At 42.2% G+C, this 19,964-nt stretch overlaps 1 protein-coding gene across 4 annotated transcripts in view; it reads right to left on the bottom strand.

Moving 5' to 3' along the window:
• The window catches only part of GRIN2B (glutamate ionotropic receptor NMDA type subunit 2B), a 439,528-nt gene that overhangs the window by 303,025 nt on the left and 116,539 nt on the right, over positions 1 to 19,964 (bottom strand). The gene's annotated exons all lie outside the window — the stretch shown is intronic.

Raw genomic sequence — 19,964 nt, forward strand, 5'->3', positions numbered from 1 at the left:
TCTATTGTAAAATAAGGGCATGAGACTAGTCTCTAAGATCCCTTCCAACCTTGATGGTCTTTGATACCATGTAGTAAGATAACATGTTCATCAGGATTTTTGTGGAGGGGTGAGGAATAGAGTGGAGTGGGGACGAAAATAGAGTGTGCCTTATTAGGAATTCCCTTTCCTTTCCCTACTGCATGTAAAGAGCTTCAGCATTCTCTTTGCAACCTTTTATGTGCCAAATCTTAAAATCTGTCAGCAAGGATGCAGTTTAAAAACTCATAATTTGATCACACATCTTCAGATTTTGCCACCACTGCTCATTTCCTTTGTTTACTTTTAATCTACTCACCCTGAACCCTATGCATTTTTGGTGGCTTTCCACCTATTTATTCACTCACCTTTCCTTCACTCAACATTCTCTTCTCATGGACATCATACCAGAAACTTCTTGAATAGATTGTAAATCCCAACCCCTTTATTTTCAGATGAAGAACAAAGAAAGATTAAGGGACTTGCCCAGAGTCAAACAGCTATATGGATTATAAAGCAAAGATGAGAACCAGACCTCTTGATTTGGTAGTTTAGTTTAGGCTCTTTCCACTCTAACATCTACACCATGCAATGAATATTTCCATTCAACCCTATGGAGTACTCCAAAGAAGAATAAAGCCCTAAAAAGCGAGTAGCAGCATACCATCCACTACATTGCCCATAAGACTTAAATTATTTTTCAAAATATTAGCCCTACTCTCTTTCCCTCTATTTCAAATATTGGTGACATATACCTTCCATTTTATATAATCCTAGTTGTGAATAATTGCATATTTTTCCCAGTTGCTTTGACAAATGAGGTTGAGACTTCTATAGACTTTATTGTTGCATCTCTACCTCAAATCCACCCAAACCAATCTTTTTCTTGTGTTGAGACTGCCTGCTGATATTCGACTCCACCACCATTTAGCTCAGTCAGTGCTGTAGGATCTATGTGAAAAAGCAATTAAATCATTTCTGTAATTATTCTCCCATGCTTATAAATAATTAAGAATTGCACATTCCCCCGGAAGCCACGAAGGGCCCAGAAACAGTGAATGACAGGGAGGAATGAATGAGGAAACATATTTGCGAAGGCAGTAAAAATTCAGTGAGGTGATGATAAATGAGAAAGTTGGAGAGTGAAAATAAGGAAATGGTTAAGAGTCGGGAAAATGGAAAGAGAAGCACAAAATTGGGAGAAAGGAGGGGAGGATTCCTAGGAACATTGGTAAAAATAAAAAACAATTAAGAAAGAAAGCAGTATAACAAAATAGACCCAGGAGCGAGAGAGAAAGAGAAAGGAGTGCAGGCAGAGGAAGGTTAAAAGAGGCCAAACACGTGTCGCGGTTGCTATTATTTTCCTTATTGCAAAGCTAAGGAAACTGAGGCAGAGAAGAGTTAAGCAGGCTAAGAACATAGAACTAATAAGGGAGAGCCAGAATCAGTCCAGGTCTGTCTGGGCCTGAATTCTATCTATTATATTGAGCTCAAACTCTTTTTCAATTTTTAAAATTACAAAATGTGAATCTATGATGATCTCACAAAATGTTTAATCTAAAAAATTTATATTATTATTCCTGATATCCCTTATCAATAAATTAGCTACAGCTCCTCACCCAGACCCCCACTATGACCAAGCATATGGATGGAGAAGGTGGCTGCTGGAGGGCATCTCTGCCGTGGGATGGAAGAGCACTACAAGGTCCCACAGAGATAGGGCATTATGTCCTTGGGTGGCCTCATTACATGCTAAGTTCTAACCAACTGAACCAACTGGCCACAGACAATAAAGCTAATGTTTGATAGCTCCAAAAGTCAAGAGCAGACCACCTGGGAACTTTTAACTATGCCAGGTCCAAAGGTAGGCCACAGAGGGGCCTCGGCACTGACAGGATGAAGCACGATGATGGCTGCGTGTACCACATAAGGTAGAAGCCGTGTGGAACGGTGGGTCACAGGAGATGGGGGGGAGGACAAGGTGGGAGAAGGGCAGAGAGACACGAACCAGAGATGCAATGATGGAGAGCAGGGAGCAGAGCAAGGAGAGAAAGGAGGACAGAGAGAAGGAACAATCAGAGAAGCCAAGAGGGGAAGAAACAAAGAAGGATGCATGCACAGGCAGCCTGAGATGAGTCCATGAAGGCAGGGAAAGGCAGCTGAGGGTTCTTAGTGCAGAAAGTAGGGTTAAGCCCTCTCTGTAGTGTGGATGGTTAAAACGGTCGAGAAATCGTCGGAGTTCACCAATTTATGTGGACTTCCCTCCTCTGTCTGATTCTCTTCTACTTCCCAGAGCAGGTCCTGAAGTCCTTCTGCCTTAATAGACAAAATTCTCTCCAGGCTCCAGAGCAGGTATGGACTGTCCCCTGCTCAGCTGAGGACAACTGACACCCTCCTCAAGCAGCTCCCCTTCAGGGTTTCTGTTTGCAGCAAGGTATCCCAGCAGAGCCACCCCTCATGCTAGGATCAGAGAGGATCCCCACAAATGGTGGAATCTGTGGCCGTCAGGAAAGTACCTTATGTTTAAAATACATATCTCCCTTACGGTCCAATGGGGTATCTGAAATTCCACTATTACAAACTTCTTTCACTAAGTTAGAATACAAATGCCCCTAGGGAGGGAAACCCGTTAGTTGCTCTTGTCTATTTGGACCCTGGCAAGGACTTAGTGTTATAGACTGAAAGGAGGAAATTCTGGGGCCATGTGGAGGACAGACCCAGGACTGAATCGAACATTACTTCCTGGAGAAACCCCAGCAGTGCCAGGAGCAGAGGGAAGCAGGAAAAGAGTCCTCTGGGCAGGCAAAGGGCAGAAAAAAGGCACTGGAGAATTAGAGGTAGGAGCTGTCAAACGACAGAAAAGAACATGGAAAAGGAAGGAAAAAATGGTTAAAAGTAGATTCTTTTCCAATTGCATAACTTTTCCCTGAACTGACCATCAAGATCAAGATGACAAAGTGGCCATGATTGCTACTTGGAAGTTCCAGAAGCACACAAAAAAACCCTTTTCAAGCCCTAATGCTTCCTCCCACAGACAAAAAGCCAGCTCCAGATACTTCCAACTCTTAACAGCTTCAGAAGCCCCCACTACAATGACTAGTTAGCCTCTTTCTTGAACCCAACAGAGCACAAGAGTGGAATACACCAACGTGAGAGAAAGTGCTCTTCTCCCAGAGCATCTAGAAAGCTGAACGGTGTCCTTATCCCCCTCTCTGCTTTGCTAAGTAGTTTTCATAACAACCACTGAACTGGTTTCCCTTCTGGAAGAACTGAAATGACACCAGTAACTACTTGCTGGGTTACCAAGTCTTCCCTTTCATTGACCAGTGAGACTTCTCCTCGGGCACAGAAACTGCAGGGCCAAATGGGTGAAGTTCCATGACCCCAAATAGTACTTTCCTCAATAAAATTAGTCACCAATTTGTTCTTGGAGAACAACAGTGATGAGAGACCAGGGCATTCACGTCTGTATCAGCCTCTTCTGATACAGACGTGCTGGTTAGATGTCTGGAAAAAATGACATGGCAGGCAGGCAGGCAAGCAGGACGAGAACTGGGACTCTGGCCGCTGCTCTCTTTCTACCCTGCAGAGCAGCCCGGTCTTGAGTCCTGCTACTCAGCCAGTCCCTGTATTTGGCCAGAGCAAAGCTTCCGTGGCCTATATGAGTGTAACTGGACCTACAGCTGTCATAGCCGTTGGACAACTTCAGGTAATGTTGGTCTGAGCCATCAGTTCTCCTACTTCTCTCCTGCTTGGTTCTGGGAATTGTTGCACTCACACTTCCTGCCCCAGTTCCTCTCTTCCTGGGCTCTGACACCAGGCTTCAGACCTTATTTCCTGTTTTCAGTATCAACTCTGGCTTCTAGAGCCATCCATCCAGAACAGAAGACTCTCTATGATCTCCATTCAGAGGGGCGGTGGGGGAAAGGTTCTGGCAGAGACCCCAGGCAAGCAGCCAGCTGGGGCCTAGGGGAAGAGAATTATTCACATGATCACAGATGTTAGAGATGAAAAGAACTTGCAAAAACACATCTCACTCATCCATCCCACCTTGTAATGTAGGCTGTTTTCCAAGAGCATATGGCCTGTTCCCATCTGATTTCAAAGAATCTATCATTACCGACAAATACATACTGAGCACACCTCGTGTGCTCTGTGTTGTCCCAGTCATGAGGGGTGGAAACCAAGGGGCTCTCTTTCTCTAGAAAGGGCTTGCACACTGTGTGATAAATTTACTTTTCTCATGCATTGCCTGAGACCACCTAGATATCTGTCCCATCATGCTCACACAGATATCTTCCAAACACCTGAATACCCCTCTTGCAGATAAGCAAGCCTCTGATTATCCTGGGAAAATAATAGGGACAATAGATGCTGAAGGACCAGCAATGGGAGGAACTATGGGAGGGTGCTGAGGGGGACAATGGAAACAGCCTTTGGGCGACACCGACACTGACTGGTAAAGATTTTGGTCTGTGGTAACAGCAATTACAGCTGATTCTCTAAGACTATTCAAGAAGTAAGAAGGAAAAGATTGCTCTAAGACCTATCGCCATCCAGGATAGTGAGGAAAGGATACTCTCTTCCTTGTCAACTTCTCATCTACTGAGATGGAATCCTAGACCTTAGACTGATGTGCACTCAATTTTATTTTCTCCTCACACACACCATGGTACAGAAAAAAATTCCCCCAATCCCCAGGGTTATTGAAGAGTTTCAGCTGATCCAGGATCAAATCCTGGGGCATCCAGTTGAAAGTGTTCTGGGCTTGAAGGTCTCAGGTTCACTCTCAACCAGAGTCTAGAGTTTGGAGAGAATTGGAATTCCCATGCAGCTGCAGCTCCCAGGCCCCATCAGACTGGGGGTGGACCTGACAGTTTTGCCCACCCTACATCCTTTCTTCTCTAATTCTCTTTCCCTTTCTACTTCTTGTCTTTCATCCCACTCTTGTCTCTCCCTTGCCTATTCCCTTATTCTGAATATTTAGGTCTTAATCAAGGTCAACTGGGAAAGGGAGGAAGTCAACTTTGCCAGGCTCCAGTTAGCCCCTGTTGCAATAGCTGGGATATCCTATTACTCCAAGGCTAAATGCTTGATGTCCCAGGAGGGCTGAATAAATAAAAGTGTTCAAAATAAAGTGAAGCATACTGGTGAAATCCATGGACTTCACTGTCATTTAGATAAGTGTTCTAGTTTCCACACTGCCATTAATAGTGTGGGCCAGTTGCTTTCCTTTCTGATTCTCTTTCTTCATCTGTAAAAGAAGGAGAATAATACTACTGCCTAAATCCTAGGTCTCCTTTGAAGGTTAAATTGGCTCAGTGCAGGCAAAGCACCATTTCGTATAAAGAGTGGCACCAGAAATGCAGTAGGCATTTGGTTTTTCTAAAGGGGTAATAAAATGAAGCTGACCTCTTCTGAAACTCCAAATTTGGCCCACCCCACTCTCCTCCCAACCAGGGCAAATCCAGGATTCAAAACATACCCACAAGAGTATGTTAATCAATTCTAGGTTAAGACCCTTAACAACCTGCACTCCCACTGAATATCAGAGACAAGAGAGTTGTTGAACTGACATCTGATGGTGGATTTCATCGTCTCTAATTCCACTGACTTTCTTTGTCATTTTCATGGTGTTTCCTCCCTTCTGTTTTCATTTCCTTTCCTCATCTCCATTAGCTTCTTTTCATTTTTCTCCAACTCTTCTTTCTCCTTCTTAATCTTAATTAAGCATTCACTCAATGACATTGCACTGGAAACCATGATGAGAAATCTCAACAAATAGAGCCTGACCTGTCACAGACTTTATAACCTAAACAACATGACATGTTCTACTCACCAGTGGTTCTCAAACTGGGAAGTTTATAAAAACAGTAATTAGTAGGGCTTTGCTCCAAACCTATTAAATCGAAATCCTTGGGTATGAGGCCAGAGTACCTCTATTAAAATAACAATAATAAAATAAAATCTCCCCTGTTGATTTCAAAGTCAACCACTACCACACACTAAAATAAACTATAAATTCTACCAAGCTCCTTTCTCTCTTTCTTGCTATTTTTTAACTCCTTCGTTCTCACCATCCTCTCAGCTCATTATGTCAAACTGTTTTATTTTTGAGAATTTACAATATTTGCTTTGATATAAGCAATGAGAATACAGGAATGGTAAGAATAAAAGGCAAAGAGGTTGGAAGGAGATGGAAGGAGTATGCAGACAGTAGATCTGTGAAGGCAAAAGAAGTGGAGCGATGCAGATGGAAGACAGCAGAAATAGAGTAGGCAGAGGAGGAGGAGGGTGGGTGGGTGGAAGCAGCATGCAGAAACCACAGTGCAGCCTGGCTTCCTGGGAAGCCTGTTGCCCTAGCAACGTGATGCTGAAAGGTTAAAGGCTGCTTGCTCCCTACTACTCTGGATTACATGTTGCCAAGGCAACAGAAGGCATCCAAGACACGTGGTGGCAGGCCATGAGGACTTGGGGGTATGCCAGGAATCCTCAGTTCAAGACAGGCTACCCTGGCTGGCTGCACCATTATGCTACCTTCCACTCTCAACCCATACCTCAGAAGCTCACCCCAGATGCAGCATTCCCTGTGATACTCTTCTCAGTGCCACCACCCCACTTTGGGAAGGGAGGAAATGATATTCAGCTGCAACTAGGTAGACAAATCCAGGAGGAGTCAAGGGACACTAGTGCATGGAAACTCCAAGAACTCAAAAGGAGAAGCAGCCATTTAGTTAGAGGAAAGCCAATTATAATGTATCTAACTTCCTCCATTGCTTTGCTCAACTGTTTGCAAGCCTGTAAACAAATTTTGTAAAAATAACAAAACTAAACAAAACCTGCATAATACACCTATCAAAAGAAAAGGATGCCTTTTCTTTTAAGAGGAATTTGTCTTTCAATACTAGTAGATAACAGAAGCCATTTATTCAAAACCAGGTGTGTACCTGGCAGAGTAATGAGTGACTTAAAAGGTTATTTCATTTAATCTTCATAATAGTTCTTTGAGGTGGAAGATTATTAACCACAACAGAGAGATGAGAAAAAAAAAAACAGATCACAGAAATCACACGTGGCAAGAGGTCACCGGGCTCTGAAAGGTGGAACCAGAACTCAAAATGGCTCCATGGCGTATGCTCCATCCACGATACTATACTGCCGCCATCTGAAAAGACACGATATCAGGTAACATGGCCCCATTCTTACACCCAGAATGAATAAAAAAACAGCACCCTGCCAATACCTCAGGCCCTATATCAGCCAACTCCGGAGCACCTCCTCAGCCTCAGCTATACTGACCCTCCTATTACTCATCAAGAAACAACAGCAACCAAAACACTTTCCCACTTGAAGGCCTTCACACCTGCTGTTCTCTCTGCCAAAATGCTGCCCCTCAGATCTTCAGGCATCTTGATCCTTCTCACCATGAAAATCTCAAGGGCTACCTCCTCTGCGGCCTTCCCTGACAACCCTAACTAAAATAGCTCACAATACCTCTTTCTGCTATTTTCATTAAAGCATTCACCACTATCCAAAATAATACTGTTTAATTGATGTGTCTGTTTACTGTCAGTCAATGCTCCATGAGGACATGTCTCTCTTACTGATCACATCTCCAGAACCTCAAATAGTTCCTAATACCCAGTAGATAAAAGATATTTTGTGAATAAATAACTGAGAAAGTATGTTGTTTGGAGAGGAAGTTACTACCTTTGAAAAGTTAATTACACTGATTAAATATAGTTGGGTGATACCTTGACAATTAGCATATAATATGAATTGCATATGTTTATTTTCCAAAACATTTAAAACTGTTTATTTCTTTCCGCTCACTCTTTTGAAAGAGCGCTAATAAAGTCAGGGCTATCACTGGCACTTAAATATTTTCATGATAAAAGTCTTGCTCTGCTACCTCAGATGGCACCCCTAACCTGAAGCAGGCCTTTTGCCATGTCTGTCTGCTAAAAATAAAGTGGACACAAATGTGATAACTCCAGCTGGAAGTGCCAGGTTGCTGATTGCTGGTATCTGGCCCTCATATCTGTGAGGAAGGGAAAGGTGATAGAGCTAGCAGCCCAGAGAGACGTAGGAATGTATCTGCCAGTAACCACAGAGATTAACCCATCAGCCATTTTCATTTGGGTTTAAAATACTTTTCTCTTAATTGCAACTGACATTTGCTGCCCCGAAATAATTAATTCATCCATACATTTAATAAATATGTATTAAGGGCTTACTCTGTGCCAAGCTATATGTTAGGTTCTGGTGATACAAAAATGATAAAGACCTAGTCCTTGCCCTTGCAAAGTCTGTAGTCTAGCAGGACGGAGAACTAAAAAAACTACTACCGTAACTTACAGTTGTGATATGGACTATGTATGAAATGAAAAGAAATAAAGGGAAAAGAAACAGGAGTTTTGAACTGATGGTAGAGAAGAAAAAATATCTGAGGGCATGAGGACCTTGGGTGAGGAGTACAGCCCTAGATGAGATGTACCACTTGGGCCCTGGAAAGTAGAAAAATATCAGCACCACACTTAAACACACACATGCACATGCACATGAAACAAGAAGCATGCCGGAAGCAGTGGCTCAGGCCTGTAATCCCAGCACTTTAGGAGGCCAAGGCGGGCGGATCACGAGGTCAGGAGTTCGAGACCAGCCTGGCCAACATGGTGAAACCCCGTCTCTATTAAAAACACAAAAAATAACTCGATGTGGTCGTGGGTGCCTGTAATCCCAGCTATGAGGGAGGCTGAGGCAGGAGAATCATGCAAACCCAGGAGGCAGAAGTTGCAGTGAGCCGAGATAGTGCCATTGCACTCCAGGCTGGGTGACAGGGTGAGACTCCGTCTCAAAACAAAACAAAACAAGAAGCAAAAAGTAAAAACAAAACAAGGAGAGAGGCATGCAGAAAGGGAAACACTAGTGCTAAAAGACGAACTTCACCTTGCCAGTCCCACCAAGGGCCTCGGTAGTGGAACAGCTAAAGGGAACACTGACACTTAACCCTTTCAGCATTGTCCCAGGCCTGGAGCGAACTAGAAAGAGCATCACCTTTGGAAAGAACACCCAAACTGCATGTCCAATGACCACAGAGCTAGGTGAGTTCAAGATCATACTGTTGATGGTTTGTGTTTCTGTTTACTTCATTCATTTATTCAATGGAGACTTACCAAATAACTCTCATAGACCCATACTTGCTGATTCCTACCATTTTCAAGGCCTTTTCTAGGTACTTTGAACAACCTTACTTAATAACCTCAAGAAATAGGGTCTAGGCCAGGCACAGTGGCTCACACCTATAATCCCAGCACTTTGGAAGGCCAAGGTGGGTGGACCACCTGAGGTCAAGAGTTTGAGACCTGCCTAGCCAACATGGTGAAACCCCATCTCTACTAAAAAAAAAAAAAAAAAAAAAAAAAATTGCCTGGCGTGGCGGTGCATGCCTGTAATCCCAGCTACTCAGGAGGCTGAGGCAGCAGAATCACTTGAACCTGGGAGGCAAAGGCTTCAGTGAGCCGAGATCATGCCACTGCACTCCAGGCTGGGTGACAGAGTAGAGACCCTGTTGAAAGAAAGAAAAGAGATAAGAGAAAGAAAAGAGAGACAGAGAGAGAGCGAGAGAGCAAAAGGTCTATTTGTATCACTATTTTATAGATGAGGAAACTAAGGCTCAGAGAAGTGAAGGAATTTTCTAAAGGTCACACAGTAAGTGGTGATAGAACCAGGAAACAGCAAGGCGGTGAGATTCCAGAACTCCCTCACTTAACTGTGGTGTGTGTATTCATTTCCTAAGGCTGCAGAAGACTCGGGGGCTTAAAACAACAGAAATGTATTATCTCACAGTTCTGAAGGCCAGAAACCTAAAATCAAAGTGTCGGGAGTCTCACACTCTAAGACTCTAGGGGAGATTCCTTCCTTGCCTCTTCCAGTTTCTGGCGGCTTTCCTAGCTTGTAGCTCAACAACTACCACCTCTATCTCTCTTTATATGGGCTTCTCCTCTGTGTCTGTGTCTTCTCCTCTTCTGGCTCTTATAAGGACATTTGTCATTGAATTTAGGGCCCACCCAAATAATTCAAGATGATCTCATCATGACATCTTTAAGTTAGTTACATCTGCAAAGACCCTTTATCCAAATAAGGTCACATTTATGGTTCCAAGGGTTAAGACATGGACCTGTCTTTTGAAGGATCACCATGCTACCCAGTGCAGTGTGTATAGAGTGCACAGTTTAATGAGTGTTCATTGTTTAATCAAAGTTAGCTGTCACTATGCACCTGACACTATGTGCTAGGAAGACGAAATTACTAAAGCATAACCCTGGCCCACAATGAGCCTACTCTACAGCAAGAGAGACAGATGTGTTAACAAGACAGGTTATAATAAAAGCATGAAGAGGGTACAGGTGATGCACAAGAAAAGAAATGCCAAATTCTGTGAAGGTGGGAGTCAGGAAAGTGTGCACAGAAGAAACGCCATGAATTCTCCTATAAAGTGGACAAGGGGTGGGCAGGGAAGAGGACGTTCTAAGAAGAGGAGGTGGCAAAGACAAAAGCATAGAGATGTAAAACAGGCAGAACCATTCGGGGAGCTGTAAATAATTTAGTGTGGCTTGACATTGCTGCTCAAGGGCAGGGAGGTTAAGAGAAATCCTGGAGAGGTGGCCTGGGACCAGATTAAAGAGGACGCTTCATTCTAAGCTGAAGGAAGCCAGGGCAGTTTTAAGCAAAAAAGTAATAATAGATCTGAGTTTCTAAAGAATCATAGGTAAGCTTCCATGTGGCAGCACAGACAAGAGAGAATGAGTGCCATCCCTTGGGTCACTGCAGTGTGTATGGTGTTGAGGGGACAAATTGGAGCTACCTACGAAGGTGGAACTATCAAGGTCCCGTTACCATCGGAGGGGAAGGGAGGGCTCTAAGTTGACTTCCAGACTGAGAAATAACTCCCTTTTCAGAACTCTTGGTTTCTATAATGCTTCTCCTTCCTTGCTCTTCTTGTTCTTTTCTTATCTCTCTGATAATTTTGTCTTAGATCCTTTATCATCTGCACCTTGCACCTCCCCTGGCCATCCCTCAAATAGTGGTGCACCCAGGGTTCTGCTGTTGACCCACTTCTCTCCCCTTTCCACTGTTCACTCTGAGCCATCTCATCCACTCTCATGGTTTCAGCTATCCTGTCCCCGCAAATGAGGCTTATAGCTACATGTCCAGCCCAAATCATTCACTCTACCTCCAGGCCCAAATCCAAGTGCTTACTAGACATTTCCACCTATATGACCCACCCACGTTCTAAATTCTATACATTCTCATTGCCGCTGTCACCAAATCTGTGACAAATCTAATTACTCTTGTCATCGTAATTTTTGTGACTAGCACTAAAAGGGTCAACAGTATTCAGTGCTGCAGAAGGTCAAGAACAACTTGAAAAGTCCATTGGATTTGGCACCTTGGAGAAGTGAGAGATGAGGAAGTGCAAAAGGCAATTTCAGACTACCCTTTAAGGAGCTGAACTGTGAAAAGAAGGAGACAGGGAGGGAGAATGAGCATCAAGGAAAGCTTTCATGTTTGTTTAATAAGATGAGAGTGATTTGAGCACATTTATGGGCCACAGTGATAGTTGATATTTTGGGTAAGACTATTCTTGACAGTGGGACACTAACACATATATTACAGGCCACTTAACATGCCGGTTCTCTAAGTTCTCAGTGCCCATGGAGCACGCATGCATATATACACACACACACACACACACACACACTCACACACACCAGTTATTATGGCATCCAAAAATCACCCTCATACATTCCCAAACATCTTCTAAGAATCCCTAAAAGGGAAGATACCAGTAGAGAGGAATAAGTTGAAAGTTAAGAAAAAAAGAAAATAACTGATGAACCAAGATCCTAGTTCTGGAGAAGACTAGACTAAAGACACAAAAGAGGGTTTGGCGTGAGACAAGGGAAATGCACGATGTTTGGGCTTTGATTCATACAGGCATTGGTTGAATTCCCAGGATGTCACTTCCTTTGAGACACAGTGTACTACACTGTCTGTTGACTAGCCCCAAAGCCATTCCCACTCCTTTCCCCCCTTGTCACCTCCACCAGAGAGACTTGCAACGTCCACAGGGTTGCCCATGTGACATTGTTTGGGCTCATGAAATCGAGGATGTGGGGAAGACTTTTTCTAATCCAATACCAACCCACTTCTTCTTCCTTTGTTAAGTATGAGCATGATGGATGACTAACGCTGGAGCAGCCACCTTCCAACCATGACAAAATGCCAGGCGAACCCCAGATGTCAGCACTGACATCACTGAGCCAGTGAACCACCCCCAGCAGCCTCTGTCTCTAGACTCTTTGTTCTGAGACACCCACAGACTCATTTGTTTAAGCTACGGTGAGCAAATCACTACCTAAAGGTATTGGGCAACATAGTTAACCTCTCTGATCTATAGTTTCCTTGTCTCTAAAATAAAGATAAAATATGTGCTTTCTAAATTCAATGAAAACACTAAATGAGATAAAATATATAAGATGACTAGCTCATATAAAGTGACTAGCTCAGAGTTTGACAAAAAATAAATGATCAGTGTCAGTCTTTCTCATCATAACCTCAAAATAACTTACAATAATTAGATCTTCTTTGTCCGTGTAAAATAGAATTATAGCAATAAACCTTTATTGTACTCAGAAAGGTAGAATAAAAATAACCACCTTTAATGTTACTCTCCTGCATGCTAGACCTTTAAACTACAGAATCAAAATACAATTTTGAAAAAAATGTAGATCTAACAGTAAGACAAAAAGAATCACAGAAGTCTCAGAAAGGGGACTAAAAATATACTCTTTGTATAGAACTCATAATTCAGGGAGTTTTTTTCAGCAATATCAATGTGATGTAAAAATTGGCTGGCAATATTTAGTAAATTTATGATTTCTTGTATCTGTAACATTTTACTACTTCTCACCTAGTACCACGAATATTTTCTTCATGTAATAATTCACTTTTTTTAACATATTAACACTTCCAAATCTATGAGTGACTCTGATTCAAACACTATTTTATTCCACTATGTTTTTAGAAAATGATCTTGACTTGTCTTTAATGCTTATATCCTATGTGTATCAGTTTGTTGAAATCACTTTATGTCTCTGCTTTGAAAATCCTGGTAAGTTCTGATCAAGTCAGTATCAGTAATTGCATCACCAAAGAGGTGGAACCTACTGAGCTGTTGTTTATCCACCATGTCTAAATGGAAGCAGGTTAACATCCCCAAATATTCTATTTCTGTTAATAGGAAAAATTAGAATCCATTTTCCTCAAATGATTTAGGACAAGTCTGGTTTTTGAGAATGCAAGATGGCATATACTAAGCACCAACTGTCTACCATGCACTGGGTACATTGCGTCATAAGGCTTGCTACCCTTTATGAGCTGGGTGTTATTTTTGTTTCCACTTTACAGAAGGAGATTTTGAGGCTCAGAGAGTCTGAAGAGTCCAACTAAGGTCACATGGCTGAGAATGAATAGAGCTCAAGCCCATTGACTCCAAAGTCTGCATTCTCTCCTTGTGCTGGTACCTTCTTCTAGACACCATCACGTCCCTGGAAAATGTATGACAAGTGATGACTGGTGTGTTACTTTCCAGCACCAAGTGCCTGTATTTCTATGAATGTCGAAGCAATTTCTGGGCTTCAATTGTTACAAGCATTAACACTGCACCTAAAGAAAATCCTAGCTCCAATTTTTAAAGACAGGATGTGCTGGCCAACAAGAAACACATTTCACAGAAGCAGGTGGAAAGAGCCAGACAGACAGAGCTACATCACTACAAAGTTTCCAGTGCCTTAGAGAGCACTGCCTACCCATCTTTCCCCAAAATATAGTTCAAGTAGGGAAAATTGGAGAGAAGAAACTGAACTCCAGGTAATTTTATCCTGGCTTTTTTTTTCTTACTCCCTCATCGTATGCACTGGGAAAAAGTCTTAAAGTCAAGCATGTCTGAATTCAGATTTCAGTCCCACTATTGTTGTAGATGTGTGACTTTGGCCAACATACATAAACGCTCTCTGATTTAGTTTCCCCATCAAGAAAGAAGAAATACTACTACTTCCCTCATGGGATTGCATAAGAATTAAAATGCTCATTAACATCATGCCTGGTTCAAAATTGACATATTATGTTAGTTTTTTTCCTCTCACTTTTCCTACCTCTATGTCTTAATACCCTTCATCCAAGAAATGCCATAACATTACAGTTTTCTCCCAAAGTATTCTGTCCCGAGGAATATTATATCACAGACAACTAAAAGCAAGGTAACAATCTAACAGACACCAGAAATTAGTGAAGAAGCGTAGGGTAAGGCATGAGTAACATGTAGCCATCTTGGTTTCAAGATTATGTTGGATATGCAAATCCATATGAGCCAAGGGAAGGCAATAGTCCACTCCCAGTGTCACACACCATTGCCAGCCCATCTACTCTCTCCAAACCCACTGTCATTAAGCAAGTGGGGGTAGAGGATAGGGGAAGAGGGCCAGAGGATGAAGCCAAAGAAGAGTAGGGCCATCTTCCTATCCCCAATTAGATTCCAAAATGTGTCTCTCAGTACAGAAAATGAAAAGTGCTATTGAAAGCATCCATTCCCAAAGAAGCAATTTATTATTTATTTTATTTTATTTTATTTTATTTTTGAGACAGAGTCTCGCTCTGTCACTCAGGCTGGAGTGCAGTGGTGCAATCTCGGCTCACTGCAACCTCCATCTCCCAGGTTCAAGCAATTCTCCTACGTCAACCTCCCAAGTAGCTGTGATTACAGGTGTGCGTCACCACGCCCAATTTTTGTATTTTTAGTAGACACGGGGTTTCACCATGTTGGCCAGAATGGTCTCGAACTCCTTACTTAGGGTGATCTGCCTGCCTCCGCCTCCAAAGTGCTGGGATTACAGGCATAAGCCACCGTGCCTGGCCCCCAAAGAAGCAATTTAGAAAGGAAAGAATCATAGCAATAGACTCCACAGTAAGAATATTTTTGCATGTCATCTAAGGAAGAATAAGATCCAGAATGTGATGCACGTTTTAGCTACCATGCTACACCCTGATCAACACGTCTATTTCCAGATCCTGACCCTTTACTCAGCATACCCTTTTCTTCCCCATTCTTGGAGCATTAAAGTTGGATCTTGAATCCTTTTGCCTGCTCCTACTGTAACTTCTACCTTTCTATTTTCCTTCCTACCTTCTGCCCAAGCCATTTTCATTAGTCCTAATGCCAAGGACAAAACAGTTGTCATTGACTCTGTCATTCCCTATCACTACTCCTTATTTCCCTCACCTAAAGTGTCTGTTTGCCACGGTACTGCCCTAAAATCTTCCACATATTTTATTTCATTTTATCTTCAAAATGTAAGGTGTATAGGGCAGAACACAAAATTTATATCTCATAAACTATAAACTGAGTATCATGTAGTATAACTAATATGTTTGCCCACATTTTCAAAGCTCATCAGAATGGAGACTAAAACTCAGGGATGTATAATTCTTAGTTCAGTGTCTTATGATGCAGAATTGTATAATAGAAAGCATAGGTTTCAAAATAGGTATTCCTGAGATTTGAATTCTAGTCCCATTGCTAATAGTGGGCTGTGATATCCTGGATTAGTTACTTAACCTTTCTAAGCTAAAATCTGAAAACCCAGGGAAGATTTCAGACAATCAGTAGAAAAACCTCCTAGAAATAAATGGAAATACATCTAGCTTCAGTTCATTATTTGGATTCAGATGGGCATCTTAAATCCAGGATCTCAGGGAGAATAAAAGCAATTATAACAAGGCAAAACAAAATAGGCTCTTTATACTCAGGTGGGGAACTGCCAAAAAGCACCTCATACATTTTTAAACATTCTCCATTACTATTCGAAACAGTCTCTGTTACAAGCACCTAGCAGTTCTTTCCAGGTTAGAGATTTTCTTTAAGGGACCCTGTGTGGCTGCAGCAGGCTTCCATACTACTTGTGAGCCTCAGCTTCCCTGGTCGGGTGAGACCAAGACTCCCACCTCACACTTCAGAGCCTTCCCCCAGATTTTCACCTTTCAACCATATGCCCTTCTTGGGTAGTCTCCAATTTAGAGTTTTTTCTACAATTGTCCATGCTGCTTTTCGATTCTCATTCTTTTCCTGCATCATGATACACTCTCACTCCCTTCAAACTGCTCCACACAGCCTTCAGCTTCACCTGCTGAATGTTAGGCTGGACACTTTAGTGAAGCACTTGCCATGTATCACCTCATTTAATCCTCGACAACCCTGTAATCAACATATTAGTATCCCCATTATACAGGCAAGGAAACCAACGTTGAGAGTCAGGGATTGGTGACTTGTCCTGATTCCAACATTTAGGAAGTGATGCCTGAATCCAGCTTGGACTCTAAATTCTGATTTTTTAATAGCCCTACTCAGCTAGCCCCTGTGCTTCTTTCCACCATAATATAAAGCTCATTTCCTCTTTGGGAAAGCAGAGTGCTAATTAATGTTCTTACTGATGATTAATTAGCATATGCAAAAAAGTGAGCACATGCTATTTGACCAGGTGCTGAACTGCAGAACTGTGTCTGTGCTGTTGTCAAAAGTCTTCAGAAGAATGCTGTCCTTCCAGCATCAAAAACTTCTTGAATACAAACTTTATCCCTGTAATGCAATCATCCACGAGAGCACTTACTAAGTGGGTTTTATTGGAAATAAACCAACAACAAAAACTTAAGTTAAAACAGACTGACAATTACCTGTCTCCGAGAAGGGGAGAACAAAATAGAAGGCTTATTGATCATCCTTCAGGCGATTACTATGAGCCTTCAATGTGGCCAAGCTACATGTCTTAGATTTCCTGCATCAGTTCCACTTTCAAATGTTTTTTGTCCTATTCCCCTGTTGTTGATTAATAGTTGTCCAACTGTGTGTCCCCATTCTATGTTTGTAAAATATGGTCACGGTACTTAAAAATAAACTTCTATTTAAAAAAAAAAAAACCTGGCCTTAGTTTTGAGGTGTTTTATCTTTGAAACTTGTCCCAAAGGCTTTTTCCTCTGAGATTTGGGGACTCTTTTTATTTGCCTTTATGCAAATCTGTTAAGCCCCCAAACATTCCTCTGCATGGCTGCTGGGAAGTTTGCTGCTGGCACTCTCTCTCCAGGGAGCTCCTGCCACCACCCATTCAGCATCGAACGCCTGGGGCTGAGCCTCCAACTTTCCAGGATCTCCATTATTGGATCTTTTTCTTTCTTCTTTTCCCTCTTGCTGCTTACCTTTTAGAAACCATTCTTTCCAGGTCAAAAGTCAGATATTTATGCTATTTTAGAAAAGCATCTAAAAGTCACTGCCCACCTACCTCCTTATTTGGCGGAGAGAAAGACATGATGGAATATTTGGGTGTGGTAGCAATGAAGGCAGGAGCAAGGGGAAAGTGATGAGAGGTGGTCTCATTACAGTGACCTAGAAGAATTCACTTTACTGGCGTCAGTTCTCCTATTTACTCCTGGAAGGCAGTAGCCAGTGGGTCCTCTATGGAACTGTGCTACACTTAAGCGCTCCACCATTTCGTACCCTTGTTATGTTCTCTTGTAGTTAGACTCCAGTATTGCCTGATTATAAATCATGTAATAGATCACTTTCAGTCAGATGACATCCCCCACAATGCCATCTAACAAGGGAGAAAGTGAAGGGTAGTAAGATATATGAGACCTTAACCAGTCATTTTCTTGAGAGGAAAGAGAGTACACAGCCTTTGAAGCCAGCAACCAATGTTAAAATCCTGGCTTCCACTTAAGAGCTGTAGCATTTTGGACATGTTATTTAACCTCTCTGAGCCTCAGTTTCCCCATCTGTAAGATAAAGATTAAATAATACCACTTAGGTCGCTAACTGGTTAAGAGTATTAAATAAGATAGTGCATACACAGCACTAAACGCCTAGCATATGGGGAACACTCTCAAAGCCCCTAAGATACATCAGTGAAAAAAAGAGTTCAGTCTCTCCGCATGCTCTGCATGTTACCTTATATTTGTATAATGATGTTGTGGATTTGTAAAAGGTACCAGAGAGAAGCAATCAGCTAGTTTAGCCATAACCTTTTCTACCAGGGAGAAATAATATAGGTTGCACAATAGCCCACATGAGAAAAAAATCATTTTTACCTGTTGTGCTCTCAAAGTAGATATGTACTTATTCATGGTAATTTTAAAATTCGCTCTTAACCATATCAGAATTCTTTCAAAGCAAAATTGTGCCCTCAAATTGCCACTGTTAAAATAAAATATAATTTGCTAAGGACAATCATGTCTGAAAAAAAGAAAAATCTACCTGAAGCACAACTCAACGGGTTCTGCCACAGCAGTCTACATTTTCCATTTTGCTTATTTTTCCCACTTCCCTTAGCATGGGCTATTTGTGCTAGTGCCTATTTTCTAACATCTGTACCTGCACCCACGTAAATGGAAGAATATGTTTCTCATATGATACTAGAATGTCTTCACTTAACACTTTCAACTTGACCTTTCCTAGACCGACGGGAAGCTCTGAAGCAGAAGCTAGTCATCTCTGCCTGCTGCCGACAGGTGGCGGTAACGGTCATGCAAGGTTCTTTTAGTCTCGGCTCAGCTGCTCCACTGCGGAGGTTCCCAACTAGCCAGGCAGCATGCTTGTGGTGTCTGTGCTAGATTTCAAGGTGTTTACAAACATTATTAACCCGAAAGCATGTCTTTTAAGTACAAAACTAAAGGCAGGTTTGAATGCGGTGATAAAAAGTATGACAATGACAATAGTAGAAACCCAAAATGATGAAAAATGATAAACGTAGCACTTGTGGTGAAACTAACTATTCCAAGACGTGAATGGCTGGCTGCAAAGGACAGTGCATATGTACTAAGTGCTGTATCTAAGTAATGAACAATAATCAGTAAAGCAAGGAAAATAACTGAATAAGTGATAGTATGTAAAAACAAAACAACCCAAAGCAGAATAAAACGCTTTTTTCTGCAGTTAGGGAATAAGCCCCAGTGTCAAGTGGCAATTAGTCATATGACAATTAACCTAACATTAACGCAGGAGAGGCTAGGATTTGTTGGAGATTTAAAGCAGTGGTTGTCAATCTTAACTTCACACTAGAATCACCTGGGGAGCTTTTAAGACTCCCGAAGCCCAGGCCAATAATCAGAATCCCGAGGGGTGGGACTCAGGCATCAGCAGTGTTGAAAGCTCTTCAGGTGATTTTAATGTGCACCCAATTGCCTTCAAATCTAAGCATGGAGAAAAATGTGTTGCTACAGGTTCCACGGATTAAAATCCATCTGGATGTGCAGATCAATGTGTGTGATGAGCGTTAATACCTTGGCAAGAATTATTTCCCCATGTCATTTGTATCTTCAAGGAGAGAAATCACCTGCCTTGAGGGATTTTTCTTTTTATAGTCTTGAAAACAGTATGGGGGAGAACATGTATTGCCAAAGAATAACAGAGTATGCCTTTCATATACCTATTTGAAGAAAAGGTATCCCAGAGCTACAAGCGTCAACATCCCTTAGTCATTTCAGTGAGTCCATTTACAAACAAGTGGACACAAAAACCTTTTCGAAACTATAGGAGTTTCTAGATACCAGCACCTTTCCCTCACTTTCATCTTTAACAGATTGCTGAGCATGCACGGTGGCTCACGCCTGTAATCCCAGCGCTGTGGGAGGCTGAGGCAGGTGGATCACCTGAGGTAAGGAGTTTGAGACCAACCTGGTCAACATGCTGAAGCCCTGTCTCTACTAAAAATACAAAAATTAGCTGGGCGTGGTGGCAGGTGCCTGTAATCCCAGCTACTTGGGAGGCTGAGGCAGGAGAATCACTTGAACCTGGGAGGTTGCAGTGAGCCGAGATGGCATCATTGCACTCCAGCCTG

The sequence above is a fragment of the Pan troglodytes genome, chromosome 10 (genome assembly GCF_028858775.2).
Source record: "Pan troglodytes isolate AG18354 chromosome 10, NHGRI_mPanTro3-v2.0_pri, whole genome shotgun sequence".
Classification (NCBI taxonomy): domain Eukaryota; kingdom Metazoa; phylum Chordata; class Mammalia; order Primates; family Hominidae; genus Pan; species Pan troglodytes.